Raw genomic sequence first — 15,254 nt, forward strand, 5'->3', positions numbered from 1 at the left:
CATGAGAACCTCATGTTTTCCTGGGATATGCAGCCCCTACATGAGAACCTCATGTTTTCCTGGGAGATGCAGCCCCTACATGAGAACCTCATGTTTTCCTGGGAGATGCAGCCCCTACATGAGAACCTCATGTTTTCCTGGGAGATGCAGCCCCTACATGAGAACCTCATGTTTTCCTGGGAGATGCAGCCCCTACATGAGAACCTCATGCTTCCTTATCCAGGTATGTTGATAATAGAATGTTGGAATCAGTTTAAATGATTTCCCTTGTTACAGCAAGCATGTATGTACCTCTATATGAGGAGTGCCATTTTATTAAGGCTTTTGGAATATGGTTCCTGTAAAATGGTATGGTGTATTTTGTTTACCATATATATTTGAGACATATGTTCTTGTTACCTCTCATTCACAGCTGTCCATCTCCATAAACATGGGCTTACCTGGAACTACCACCACTCTCATTGTCGGCCAGTCAGAGAATGCGTTAGGCATCTTGGCTGAAAGGATGAGGAGGATTCTTGGACTCACAGACTCTGCTTCACAGTGCACACAAAGGACCAAGTATTTTGTACTAAAATGTAGACTTTTAATCTTGTTAATAAAATGAAACCTGATTCTGGGATGTCTCAGTGTGCAGTAATTTAGATTAGATTGAATTACACAAGTAGAAGAAAGCCTGTAAAGTCTGTGGCACACAGCTCTTCTGTACGTTGTCAGCACTTGATGTTAAAATAGAATACATTGAAACACCTTGAAGAAATGCCAACAGAGCTTTTTCAGCACACAAATAATCCTTTATTCTTGCTTCTGAAAGTAAACCACAATACAAGTGTCTGCTGAGAACAGACATGTAAACAAGTGTCTACGGATTGACTCGTGAGATGTCTGAACAACAGTTGTTCATTTCACTGTGGTCCCAGTCGTACAGTCCATTTCCTCTTCTTGAAGTCACACAGCTGGTGATCGAATTCCTCCCGCAGTTTTGGTGAGAGTTCATCCATGAAATCAGCTATTGGTGCCAGGGCCCTGTGGAGAGGATGAGAAGAAGGGGGAAATTAGGAGTGTCTGGAGAGCAGTGTGCATGATAAGGAGAGGAGGAAAGAGGACAACAGAAGAGAGGAAAGGGGATCAGAGTAAAGTCTGAAATTATTTGTATTTATTTACCTCTGGGACAAGCTGGTGACTTGGTGCATGATGTTCTCCAGATCTTGAGATATGTCTTCAATCATTTGCAATGCCTTTGCGAGTGATGTGTCAAGGAATGAGTCTTCAGCTCTTTTCTCTCTTCTCACACCCCTGCTACTACTGCTGCTGCTCTGTGGCATCGGTAAGAAGCAAGCTAGTGGAGTGGGTCTTGGAGGTGGGCCCAGGATAGAGCTTCCCAGGTCCTGCATGGAGATTGTTTCTAATTTTACACTGCAACTCAGTGCGGGAGATGGGCTGGTGGATGATCAACAGCCAGTACTGGGGGCAGAGGTAGTGCTTGAGGCTGGTGAACAGCCAGTACTGGGGGCAGAGGTAGTGCTTGAGGCTGGTGAACAGCCAGTACTGGGGGCAGAGGTAGTGCTTGAGGCTGGTGAACAGCCAGCACTGGGGGCAGAGGTAGTGCTTGAGGCTGGTGAACAGCCAGTACTGGGGGCAGAGGTAGTGCTTGAGGCTGGTGAACAGCCAGTACTGGGGGCAGAGGTAGTGCTTGAGGCTGGTGAACAGCCAGCACTGGGGGCAGAGGTAGTGCTTGAGGCTGGTGAACAGCCAATACTGGGGGCAGAGGTCGTGCTTGGGTGCAGAGAACAAAACCAGGAGCTGTCTCCATTCACTGGTATTTGTACCTTGAAAATAAAAAAGTAGAGGGCTATTTAGTACACATATCTAAAACATTAATGAACATCAAATATCATTAACTGAGACTATATTGGACTATATAAATATTCAAACATTTGAGATGATTTGAGTAGGCCTGGCCTGGCTACTCAACTCTGCTCAAACGTTTGCAACATTTTGACTAGCTGGGCCTTGCTACCAAATGTTGACTTTGGTGTTACCAATGTGGAAAGTTTATGATTTTCTTTCTATGACAAAATTATGTTTGATCAAAAGTTGTTGGTTGGCTTGCTTTCCCTGCAGGAATATGCTGCTAGGAACTTGTCCACGTAGGCCAATTACGGTTTCCTGGGTAGGTGGAGAGAGTCTGGAAGGGCATCGATGAATCTTTGGATTGCCTGAGAATTTCTAGTGCGTCTTTTGATAATCCTAAATTGGGGTCTGAGCAGATTATTTGTTGCGATTGCAAACGTCATAAAATGGCATTCCGATATTCCAGGATTATGAGGAAAAACATTTAGATCCACAATGTTGATTCAGTTAATTCATCAGGCTTGAGCCATGTTTCAGTCAGGCCAATCACATCAAGGTTCTGATCAGTGATTAGTTCTTTGACTATGACTGCCCTGGAAGTGAGTTTTTGTGTGTGTTGGAGGTGATGTCGGGTCCGGGTGTCAGAACCGGAGCTACCTGGGAGGCCTCAGCCGGTTTGTCGGATTCCTTTGCCTCAGCGGGTTCGACGGGTTACCGTGCCTTAGCTGGCTCGACGGGTTTCCATACCTCAGCAGGATCAATAGGCTCCCATGCCTCAGCTGGCTTGATAGGCTCCCATGCCTCAGCTGGCTCGATATGCTCCCATGCCTCAGCTGGCTTGATAGGCTTCCATGCCTCAGCTGGCTCGATAGGCACCCATGCCTCAGCTGGCTTGATAGGCTCCCATGCCTCGACCGAGGCAACCGGGGAGGTTTCAGCCGGCTCATCAGGCTCTCACACCTCAGCCGGTTCGTCAGGTTTCTGTGCCTCAGCTTAGGCGGCCGGTCCGCTCCTGATCCCTGGGATCGTCCCTGTGGTTGGTGTCCTGCGGCTGGAGCCGCAAACTGGGGAGGGGGTACTGTCATGTATGTTCTCTCTCCGGTGCTCTAGGTCGTCATGCTCCCGCGCCTCAGCCAGATTGACAGGTTCCCGCACCTTAGCAGAGGTGACCGGTCCTCTCCTTATCCCCGGGATCATCATGTTGGTCGGCAGCTGGAGCCGCACGTCGGGGAGGGGGTACTGTCACAATGTGCTCCCTCTCCGGCCTCTAGATCACCAGGCTGCTCATTATGGCGCACATCTGTCACCATCGCTACGCGCACCAGCGCCTCATGACACTCACCTGGACTCCATCACCTCCTTGAATACCTGCCCTATTATTGTCACTCCCTTTGGTTCCTTCCCCAGGTGTTATTGTTTCTGTTTCAGTTTCATGTCTGTGCGTTGTTCGTGTTTCTTGTTTTGTATTATGTTGTGTTTATTTATTAAAACACTCACTCCCTGAACATGCTTCCCGACTCTCAGCGCACATCGTTACACTCTCGTTACACTCTGACTGTTTCATCCTAACATTGTTGGTGCCGACGTGGATAACAACGTCCCTATACCATCTAGACTCTGACTGTTTCATCCTAACATTGTTGGTGCCGACGTGGATAACAACGTCCCTATACCATCTAGACTCTGACTGTTTCATCCTAACATTGTCGGTGCCGACGTGGATAACAACGTCCCTATACCATCTACACTCAGCAGTTTTAGCCTCAGCCAGCAGCCTCTTCAGATTAGCCTTAACGTTGGTAGCCCTGCCCCCCGGTAAACAATGTATGATCGCTGGATGATTCTTTTTAAGTCTAATATTGCGGGTAATGGAGTCGCCAATGACTAGGGTTTTCAATTTCTCAGAGCTAATGGTGGTAGGCTTCGGCGGCTCAGACCCCGTAACAGGTAGAGAGACATCTCAGGAAAGTTCGGGCTCTGACTCCGACTCGTTGCTTAAACTGGTTAAAAGTTTATACCGGCTGAATGAGCAACATCAATTGAGCATGCTGAAAGCATTTCTTTCCAGAAGCATTGAGAAAATTGTCCAGCTGCGTGGACTGTGCAGGGGGATTAACCTTACTACCAGTATTTACTGGTGGCACAGACGCTGTATCATCCGTTCCTACACTTCTATTGCCTTTGTCTAATGAAGCCGAGCTTGCAAGTCGGCTATCCTGACCCTAAGGCGATAGTTCTCCTGTATATTAAGAGTACATAGTTCTCCTGTATGTTAAAAGTACATAGTTCTCCTGTATATTAAGAGTACATAGTTCTCCTGTATGTTAAGAGTCCATAGTTCTCCTGTATATTAAGAGTACATAGTTCTCCTGTATATTAAGAGTACATAGTTATCCTGTATGTTAAGAGTACATAGTTATCCTGTATGTTAAGAGTACATAGTTCTCCTGTATGTTAAGAGTACATAGTTCTCCTGTATATTAAGAGTACATAGTTATCCTGTATATTAAGAGTGCATAGTTCTCCTGTATATTAAGAGTACATAGTTATCCTGTATATTAAGAGTACATAGTTATCCTGTATGTTAAGAGTACATAGTTATCCTGTATGTTAAGAGTACATAGTTCTCCTGTATGTTAAGAGTACATAGTTCTCCTGTATATTAAGAGTACATAGTTATCCTGTATATTAAGAGTGCATAGTTCTCCTGTATATTAAGAGTACATAGTTCTCCTGTATGTTAAGAGTACATAGTTCTCCTGTATATTAAGAGTACATAGTTCTGCTGTATATTAAGAGTACATAGTTCCCCTGTATATTAAGAGTACATAGTTCTGCTGTATATTAAGAGTACATAGTTCTGCTGTATATTAAGAGTACATCGTTCTCCTGTATATTAAGAGTACATAGTTCTCCTGTATATTAAGAGTACATAGTTCCCCTGTATATTAAGAGTACATAGTTCTCCTGTATATTAAGAGTACATAGTTCCCCTGTATATTAAGAGTACATAGTTCTCCTGTATATTAAGAGTACATAGTTCTCCTGTATATTAAGAGTACATAGTTCTCCTGTATATTAAGAGTACATCGTTCTCCTGTATATTAAGAGTACATAGTTCCCCTGTATATTAAGAGTACATAGTTCTCCTGTATATTAAGAGTAAATAGTTATCCTGTATATTAAGAGTGCATAGTTCTCCTGTATATTAAGAGTACATAGTTCTCCTGTATGTTAAGAGTACATAGTTATCCTGTATATTAAGAGTACATAGTTCTGCTGTATATTAAGCGTGCAGCGACTGCAATGACATGGCATAATGTTACTGAGATTATTTTTTCCGGCCGGAGGAGGTCCTGCAGATCTACAGTTGAAGTCGGAAGTTTACATACACTTAGGTTGGAGTCATTTAAACTAGTTTTTTAACCACTCCACAAATTTCTTCTTAACAAACTACAGTTTTGGCAAGTCGGTTAGGACATCTACTTTGTGCATGACACAAGTCATTTTTCCAACAATTGTTTACAGACAGAATATTTCCCTTATAATTCACTGTATCACAATTCCAGTGGGTCAGAAGTTTACATACACTAAGTTGACTGTGCCTTTAAACAGCTTGGAAAATTCCAGAAAATGATGTCATGGCTTTAGAAGCTTCTGATTTACATCATTTGAGTCAATTGAAAGTGCATACACCTTAGCCAAAGGTGATGTCAAGCTAAGAGACCCTGAGTTTGAAGGTAGACCTTGAAATACACCCACAGGTACACCTCCACTTAACTCCAATTATGTCAATTAGCCTATCAGAAGTTTCTAAAGCCATGACATCAATTTCTGGAATTGTCCAAGCTGTTTAACGGCACAGTCAACTTAGTGTATGTAAACTTCTGACCCACTGGAATTGTGATAAAGTGAATTATAAGTGAAATATTCTGTCTGTAAACAATTGTTGGAAAAATGTATTGTGTCATGCACAAAGTAGATGTCCTAACCGACTTGCCAAAACTGTAGTTTGTTAACAAGTAATTTGTGGAGTGGTTGAAAAACGAGTATTAATGACTCCAACCTAAGTGTATGTAAACTTCTGACTTCAACTGTAAGTGTAAACCGGGTAGGTTGGAGAGAAGAGGATGAGAGGAGAGTAGGGAATGAGATGTTAAGGGAGGAAGAGCGGGAGTGAGACAGAGATGGAGGAGGGGTCGAGGGAGGAGGCAGTTGGTCGTTCAGGGGTGGAAGAGAGAATGAGGAAGCACCTGTGTTAGTCTGCTGTGGAGGTCAAGAACAATGTGTTTTAACAATATACACATGCTCTCTCACACCCGCTTAATCATATGCACAAGGCTACACACACACACACACTCACACTCACCTGATGTAGGCCATAAAACAAGTAATAAATGAAGTCTCAGTGCTGCTGATTGTAGCCAACAAAGAGTCTGTGTTGAATCCTTCATGCTCTCCTCTCTGTGTATTCAGCTCTGTCCCTGGGTTCTGTTGTCTCTCCACCATTTATACTGCTCTGCCTCACTCTGCACACAACACACTTCTTCTACAGGAATAGATAGCCTAGCCAATGAAACCTAACACTTTTAACACATTCTTTACATTCTTGTACATAATGAACTATGCTCGCCCCTCCACACGTACTGATGGCTACGCTAAGCTAATACCATGGCCTCAGCCCTCGGGTCATTTCAGTCGGCTGGAAACCAAAGACATTCATTCATCTTCTCTGTCGCACCAGTCACCATTTCTCTCCACACTAAATAGCTAACTGTTTGCACACTCTCAGGGAATTATACAAACTCACTGTGACAGGAGAGAGGGGGGTAGTTGGAGAATGTATCTGTATCTGACTGTCTGTGTGTTTGACTGTCTTTGTGTCTGACTGTATGTCTGATTGTCTATGTATCTGACTGTCTGTGTGTCAGACTGTCTTTGTGAATCTGACATTCTATGTATCTGACTGTCTATGCATCTGACTGTCTGAATGTCTGACTGTCTATTTATCTGACTGTCTTTGTGTCTGACTGTCTTTGTGTCTGACTGTCTTTGTGTATGACTGTCTGTGTGTCTGACTGTCTTTGTGTATGACTGTCTGTGTATCTGACTATCTATGCATCTGACTGTCTGAATGTCTGACTGTCTATGTATCTGACTGTCTTTGTGTCTGACTGTATGTCTGACTGTCTATGTATCTGACTGTCTTTGTCTGACTGTCTGTATCTGACGTTCTATGTATCTGACTGTCTATGTATCTGACTGTCTGTATGTCTGACTGTCTATGTATCTGACTGTTTGTATGTCTGACTGTCTATGTATCTGACTGTCTGTATGTCTGACTGTCTATGTATCTGACTGTCTGTATGTCTGACTGTCTGTGTATCTGACATTCTATGTATCTGACATTCTATGTATCTGACTGTCTGTGTGTCTGACTGTATGTATCTGACTGTCTGTGTGTCTGACTGTCTATGTATCTGACTGTCTGTATGTCTGACTGTCTGTGTATCTGACATTCTATGTATCTGACATTCTATGTATCTGACTGTCTGTGTGTCTGACTGTCTGTGTGTCTGACTGTCTGTGTATCTGACATTCTATGTATCTGACATTCTATGTATCTGACTGTCTGTGTGTCTGACTGTATGTATCTGACTGTCTGTGTGTCTGACTGTCTTTGTGTCTGACATTCTATGTATCTGACATGCTATGTATCTGACTGTCTGTATGGCTGACTGTCTATGTATCTGACTGTCTGTATGTCTGACTGTCTATGTATCTGACTGTCTGTGTGTGTGTCTGACTGTCTATGTATCTGACTGTCTGTGTGTCTGACTGTCTGTGTGTCTGACTGTCTGTGTGTCTGACTGTCTGTGTGTCTGACTTCAAGGGAAGGATAAAGCTGTGTTTTCTTCCTTTTCTTTCCAGTTTCAACTTCTCACCTTTCTTTTCTTTCACCTTTTACCCAGTTCTCTCCTTCACATTCTCACTTGCTCATTAACCTTCATTTACATTTGAGTCATTTAGCAGATTCTCTTATACAACTTATCATTTCCGTGATTGGGAGTCCCATAGGGCGGCGCACACTTGGCCCAGCGTCGTCCAGGTTTGGCCGGTGTAGGCCGTCATTGTAAATAAGAATTTGTTCTTAACTGTTAGTTAAATAAAGGTTAAATATAATAAATAAAAGCACTTACAGGTACTGTTCTACTGTGCCGTCTCTGCCTGTACTGCTCCAGTTTGACCACTAGATGACACTACAACACAGCCTGAATGGTGCCTTTTTTTCAATTATCACAAACCCTGCCTTGAAAGGAGAAGACACAGTCTACAGACCATGACCACTCAGTGCTGAACCACTGATGAATACACCATGGCATTTCATTACAGGAAGGATGTCTATCAATTTACATGAGTTTTTATGAAATCATTAATTGGCTGCATGGCAAAACCTTTATTGTAGATTCCAATGGTCTCTTTGGACTCCATTCACTAACTCTTGCCTACTACAAATGTTGCTCTTCCTACCTGAACACAACACTAATGAGAAAAGCTCTAAATCTATGTGTTATTCCTTTGGGATTGAGGACTGATTCACCTTGACGGTTAAGGTATGAGAAGTTACAACCTGCCATTTTACTCTGTGATTGTGTAGTCTGGCCTTGCTGAGCCTGTTAGAATGCTCTGTGCTCCTGGCCTCATCCTGAGTTGGGGGTCCTCTGGCGTTTGAGAGTGTCCAGATTGAGCTCAGCAGTGCTCTGCTGGTTCTGGCTGTCGTCAAGGTGTTTCACTCTGAAGGTCACTATGACAACAGCATACCAATTCTCCCCATCCTATTATAGCCAGCACATATTAGGAGTCATATATCATCATGTCCCTGTCTTCTCCTCAGACACTAATGATTATGTGATACTGGATATATTCCCCTTTTAGGGTTCAGACAGACACCCTCTCTAGTTCTCAAAGATGTTATACTGTACATTACCAAAGATGGAGCTGTGAAGCAATCCACCATGTGTCTCCACCTTCCTGTGAGGTACAGCCACAGTGTCTCAGTGGGATTTGAACCAGGAGCCCTTTGGTCTGGTGTCCTCTTCCCTCACCATTACACCACCACACCTTGACAGGTCCAGCTGTCATCACAGGAACACTACAACTCCCTGGCCTTAATGAGGGGATGAGGGCTACATCCCATACAGATGGATCCTGTCATCCTGCCCTTTGTCCATTCATTTTCTCCTCCAGCTATTGTACTTCAGCTTTTATTTTCTCATTGAGCCACTAACTAGTACTTCATTAGATTAACAACAACACTGTCCTGTCAAAATGTGATAGTAACCAACAACATGTGTCAGGCACACTGGTGTCTGTCTGTCTGTCTGTCTGTCTGTCTGACTGACTGAGAGAGATACGAGATGCTGAGAGCCTGCAGTGCTTCTATCCTATCTCCACTGTTAAATATGTCTGCAGGTAAATGCTTGTAATGAATTACCTCAGTAAAGTATGTCTATAGTGTGAAAGGCATGTACCCTCTTCAGCTGCTGTCTGTCAATGTGGAGCACAATGCAGCTGAATGACTGGGCTCATTATAGAGAACACAATCCAATCTGCCCTCCAGTTAACATGGCTCCCCAGCGTTATTATATGTCTGGTCTGTGTCGTTACTGTTTCTAGTGATAATAATAACAGCACAACAACACGCTATCGTCTTACAACTATTTTGACAGCCAGGATGTACCAAGGACGTGCCAGCATCGCACTCAGAGGTGAACTCTTCACATTGACAACAAACCTACTTACTGTAATTAGCCAGTGGACCTAGATTTCCAAATGACAGTTTCACCGCGAGTTTGCGTCACTGTCATACCTTATGCAAAGACAGAAATAGCAGCCAAGCTGTACTCTTGGTTTCAGTGCGTGACTGTCTGAGAGCCAGGTAGTAGTACCTGCATGGTTTGCATTCTTCCCCAGCCTTTTCATTGTCCTCTACTTATTTTTTAGAGCCGGATGCTGTTGAGTGATATTAACAAGTAAACATTAAACAATAACATGTCTCTCATGCCTCCTGTGCATCAATGTGTGTTTGTATAGTGCTATATTATGTGAAACCTCTCTAGTTATATACACGGTATATTTCTGTTTTCAGAACGTGTAAATCTCTTCTATCGTGGCTTTGTATTAAACCACATCATACATTTGTCTCTATAAACTGAGTCTACAGAGACTTTCACTTGGAATGTCCCTTCATATTTAAAGGGGCAGTGCAGTCTAAAACATGATTTTTCCTGTGTTTTATATATATTTCCACACGAGGAGGTTGGGATGATACTGTGAAATGTCAATATTATGATAATGAACTGTTAGCTTGTTTAGCTGTTAGACCAATAACAAAGAGAGTTAGCCCTCCTCTCTGCCAATAACAAAGAGAGTTAGGCCCTCCTCTCTGCCAATAACAAAGAGAGTTAGCCCTCCTCTCTGCCAATAACAAAGAGAGTTTGCCCTCCTCTCTGCCAATAACAAAGAGAGTTAGCCCTCCTCTCTGCCAATAACAAAGATAGTTAGCCCTCCTCTCTGCCAATAACAAAGAGAGTTTGCCTTCCTCTCTGCGAATAACAAAGAGAGTTAGCCCTCCTCTCTGCCAATAACAAAGAGAGTTAGCCCTCCTCTCTGCCAATAACAAAGAGTTAGCCCTCCTCTCTGCCAATAACAGCTAGTTTTCAGTTTACACATCCCTCCCATTAGGCTCCTCCAATTAGGCCCCTCTCTCAGACCACTCCCAGACAGTCTTGCTTGAGAAATGACATTTTACTAAGAAGCTATTTTTGTGTCTTTTTTCTATTTTAATTGAAAACAATCACAGTAAGGTACTTAATTGTTACCCAGAAATGATTTGATATTGAGATAAAAACAGCTGAATTGGACCTTTAACATGAACTTTTCAAAGCCCCTTCAGAATCAGCCTTCAGCCCCCAGCTCCTAATGTAAACTGTATAAGTTAAAAGGTATTTGTAAAAGTGAGGCACTGATCATTTGTCAGTGTGCTATATTGGTGTGCTTTAGGAGCTATGGTGTGATCCATCATGTCACCCTGCTGTTTAGTGACCAATGTCCCTGTGTGGAACTCTGAGCAGACACAGTCCCATCTGAGTCACACTGGAACAGGCCCCATTCATCACCTGCTGCTGTGTTTTTTTGCTGCGTGTGTGTGTGTGTGTGTGTTACCTCACAGAATGTGGAAAGGAGCTCTATTCCATCATCACGATGACATCCTTCACATCTGTGTGTGAGTGAAAGATTGAGGTGACATTTCAGTTAGAGAATGTTGTTTGAATGTTGAGGGATGATTTAGGGATATTGTGTTAGAATAAGGTTGTGGGAGTTAGTTAGGGAAAAGGATGAGGGAATGAAGGAGTCTCTGTGTGTCAGCTTCCGTTGAAGCACAGTTGGTCAGTTTTGATACCTGCTCTATCCCAGGTGTCCAATCCTGCAGCATCCTACTGCAACAACCTCACTCCCTCTCTCTCACTCCCTCTCACTTCCTCCCCCTCCCTGTCACTTCCTCCCACTCCCTCTCGCTTCTTCTCCTCTCGCTCTCCCTCTGTTAATCTCTGCTGAGCCATGTGTAATCACAGGCCATCTGGGCTTGGTGGGGAGATGAGGCTGCAGCTCGTCAGAGGACCAAACCCCACGAGGACCCGGCTCATTACACACACACACAGTCACACTTTTAACAATGCACACGCAACCTCACCCCTTTATTCACATCACACAGGAACATGTCTTTACACAACTCACAAAGACAAATACAATCACACACAGTGAATTGGGTACAGAAACACAGCCAAACCGATTCTAACAAGCTCGGTAATACACAAAATATCACACCTTTACTAGAGGCAGAAAATAGACAGTCTGCACAGACACACTTGATATAATATCACACTTTCTCTAGTGGATCAGGACAACGCTATGTGCTTTTAAACACAACATCCCACAGTTTTCCACACCTACTCTGGCACAAAGGGAGCAGCTAAAAGGAAACAGGACATCACACATTTTACTCTCTGTCCAAATGAAAAGAGACTGATATGCCCATATGAAGGATATTGACGAGGCACCCTTCCGTTCTGCTCTCTTTACACTACTGTAAAAACTCTGAAATACGAGCTGTGCATTATTTGATTTGGTGTCGCAGTCTCCTCACTGCACAGAGGACACATCTCTGGTCTCTCTAGCCTTATCTGATCCCAATAACAATCATGTATCTTTTGCCTGCTATCTCTCAGTCTAGTACAGTAGGATGATTGAACAAAGTGCCTGATGAAGCTAATATAAATCTAGTTAGATATATCGTATATCTCCCTTGCCGTGTCTCTATCCATCCTAGCCTGGGAGCTGCTTGGTGTTGAGCTTCCTGTCATGAAGCAGTCATACTGATTTCACTTATCTACAGCACTTCTAAGTCTGCTCTCTCAAGTTCAAGTTAATCGACACCCACATAGCAGTCAAGTCATTACAAACTGTACTCTTTTGGGACAAACATACGTAATAACACTATCAAATTGTAGTAGTCTTATTTTAGAAGGATAAAAAACTCTCATATAACTGAGTCCATGTTCTGTGAACAGTGTGTTCCATGCCCCAGGGTACAGAGGTCACGGGACGGGTTCAGGGGTGTGATGAGGGGGACTCTGAGGGCACTGTAGCTCAAAAGGGGGTTTCTATGCGTCCAGGACATCCAGCTGTCTCTCCCTGGAGCAATGTTATCTATTAAACAATCTAACTAATAACCTCTGTGACTCCTCTATCTCTCTTTCCCTTTCTCCACCTCTCCATCTTTCTGTCCCTCCAACTCCATCTCCATCTCAATCCCTCCATCTCAATCTCTCTATCTCAATATCTCTATCTCAATCCCTCCATCTTCATCTCCAGCTCAATCTCTCCATCTCAATCTCTCCATCTCAATCCCTCCATCTTCATCTCCAGCTCAATCTCTCCATCTCAATCTCTCCATCTCAATCCCTCTATCTCAATCCCTCTATCTCAATCTCTCCATCTCAATCCCTCTATCTCAATCCCTCTATCTCAATCTCTCCATCTCAATCTCTCCATCTCAATCTCTCCATCTCAATCCCTCTATCTCAATCCCTCCATCTCAATCTCTCCATCTCAATCTCTCCATCTCAATCCCTCTATCTCAATCTCTCTATCTCAATCTCTCTATCTCAATCCCTCCATCTCAATCCCTCCATCTCAATCCCTCCATCTCAATCTCTCTATCTCAATCCCTCCATCTCAATCTCTCCATCTCAATCCCTCTATCTCAATCCCTCCATCTCAATCTCTCCATCTCAATCCCTCTATCTCAATCTCTCTATCTCAATCTCTCTATCTCAATCCCTCCATCTCAATCCCTCCATCTCAATCTCTCTATCTCAATCCCTCCATCTCAATCTCTCTATCTCAATATCTCTATCTCAATATCTCTATCTCAATACCTCCATCTCAATCTCTCCATCTCAATCCCTCTATCTCAATCTCTCCATCTCAATCTCTCTATCTTCATCTCCATCTCAATCTCTCCATCTCAATCTCTCCATCTCAATCCCTCCATCTCTATCTATCTATCCATCTCTCTCTCTCTCTCTCTCTCTCTCTCTCATACATACATTTGAAGTCTGAAGTTTACATACACTTAGGTTGGAGTCATTAAAACTTGTTTTTCAACCACTCCACAAATTTCTTGTTAACAAACTAGCGTTTTTTGCAAGTTTGTTAGGACATCTACAGATAGATTATTTAACTTATAATTCACTGTATCACAATTCCAGTGGGTCAGAAGTTTACATACACTAAGTTACTGCGCCTTTAAACAGTTTGGACAATTCCAGAAGATTAAAACGAGTCCTATATCGACATAACCTGAAAGGCTGCTTAGCAAGGAAGAAGCCACTGCTCCAAGACCGCCATAAAAATGAAATGCCAGACTACGGTTTGCAACTGCACATGGGGACAAAGATCGTACTTTTTGGAGAAATGTCCTCTGGTCTGATGAAACAAAAATAGAACTGTTTGCCTATACTAACCACCGTTATGTCAGGAATTGTGAAAAACTGAGTTTAAATGTATTTGGCTAAGGTGTATGTAAACTTCCCACTTCAACTGTATATGTTGACCAGATTCCAGGCTAGTTCACTCTGACATGCCTGACCTCTGCCCTCAGTGGGATAGCAGGTCTAGTAGCTCTCTATGTCTGACAGACAACACAGCAGGAGGACAGAGATTCTACAGCACGTTGCCCTCTTTCTTATTCAGATAGGGCCTCTTCTTCGCTCCACCATGTCTGTTTTAATATGAATAATTAATGAAAGGCTCCTCCAGCTGGGGAAATGGCTTTGGTCCTTTAAAGGTATGCAGTGGCTCATAATAAGGAGAGAAGGAGATTGACAGATCACAGGGTTTTAAACCCCGTTGTGATTTGAGCTACTGAATATTTGAGGAGCCAAGTAAAGGTGGTTGTGGGTGTCAGTATGTGGATATTCTGATTGTTTGATCGTCTGGAGACTCTTTTTAATTTGATATACAAACTTGGACAAAGCCTGGAATGTTCCACCTATTTGTTGTCTATTTGTAATCTCCAAACACTCAGTTAATACAGAACGGCATAGGCAAGATGCAGTAGATGGTATAGAGTACAGTATATACATATGAGATGAGTAATGTAGGGTATGTAAACATTATAAAAAGTGGCATTGTTTTAAGTGGCTAGTGATACATTTATTACATCAAGATAAATGTATCACTAGCCACTTTAAACAATGCCACTTTATATAATGTTTACATACCCTACATTACTCATCTCATATGTATACAGTGGGGCAAAAAAGTATTTAGTCAGCCACCAATTGTGCAAGTTCTCCCACTTAAAAAGATGAGAGAGGCCTGTAATTTTCATCATAGGTACACTTCAACTATGACAGACAAAATGAGGAAAAATATCCAGAAAATCACATTGTAGGATTTTTAATGAATTTATTTGCAAATTTATGGTGGAAAATAAGTATTTGGTCAATAACAAAAGTTTATCTCAATACTTTGTTATATACCCTTTGTTGGCAATGACAGAGGTCAAACGTTTTCTGTAAGTCAAGGTTTTCACACACTGTTGCTGGTATTTTGGCCCATTCCTCCATGCAGATCTCCTCTAGAGCAATGATGTTTTGGGGCTGTTGCTGGGCAACACGGACTTTCAACTCCCTCCAAATATTTCTATGGGGTTGAGATCTGGAGACTGGCTTGGCCACTCCAGGACCTTGAAATGCTTCTTACGAAGCCACTCCTTCGTAGCCCGGGCGGTGTATTTGGGATCATTGTCATGCTGAAAGACCCAGCCACGT

The 15,254-nt window shown here is 42.9% G+C and overlaps 1 protein-coding gene and 1 long non-coding RNA gene across 2 annotated transcripts in view; one reads left to right on the forward strand and one right to left on the reverse strand.

The window, feature by feature from the left end:
- LOC110492422 (FYVE, RhoGEF and PH domain-containing protein 3) overlaps positions 1–15,254 on the forward strand; it is a 112,703-nt gene that overhangs the window by 19,242 nt on the left and 78,207 nt on the right. The gene's annotated exons all lie outside the window — the stretch shown is intronic.
- LOC118939564 (uncharacterized) lies at positions 773–3,394 on the reverse strand. The gene is made up of 2 exons (XR_016487429.1): positions 1,165–3,394; positions 773–1,026 (listed from the first exon to the last, which is right to left on the reverse strand). It is a non-coding gene; the product is annotated as an uncharacterized LOC118939564 (long non-coding RNA).

Source organism: Oncorhynchus mykiss, chromosome 16, assembly GCF_057628025.1.
Source record: "Oncorhynchus mykiss isolate SJ-2025 chromosome 16, ASM5762802v1, whole genome shotgun sequence".
Taxonomy (NCBI): Eukaryota; Metazoa; Chordata; class Actinopteri; order Salmoniformes; family Salmonidae; genus Oncorhynchus; species Oncorhynchus mykiss.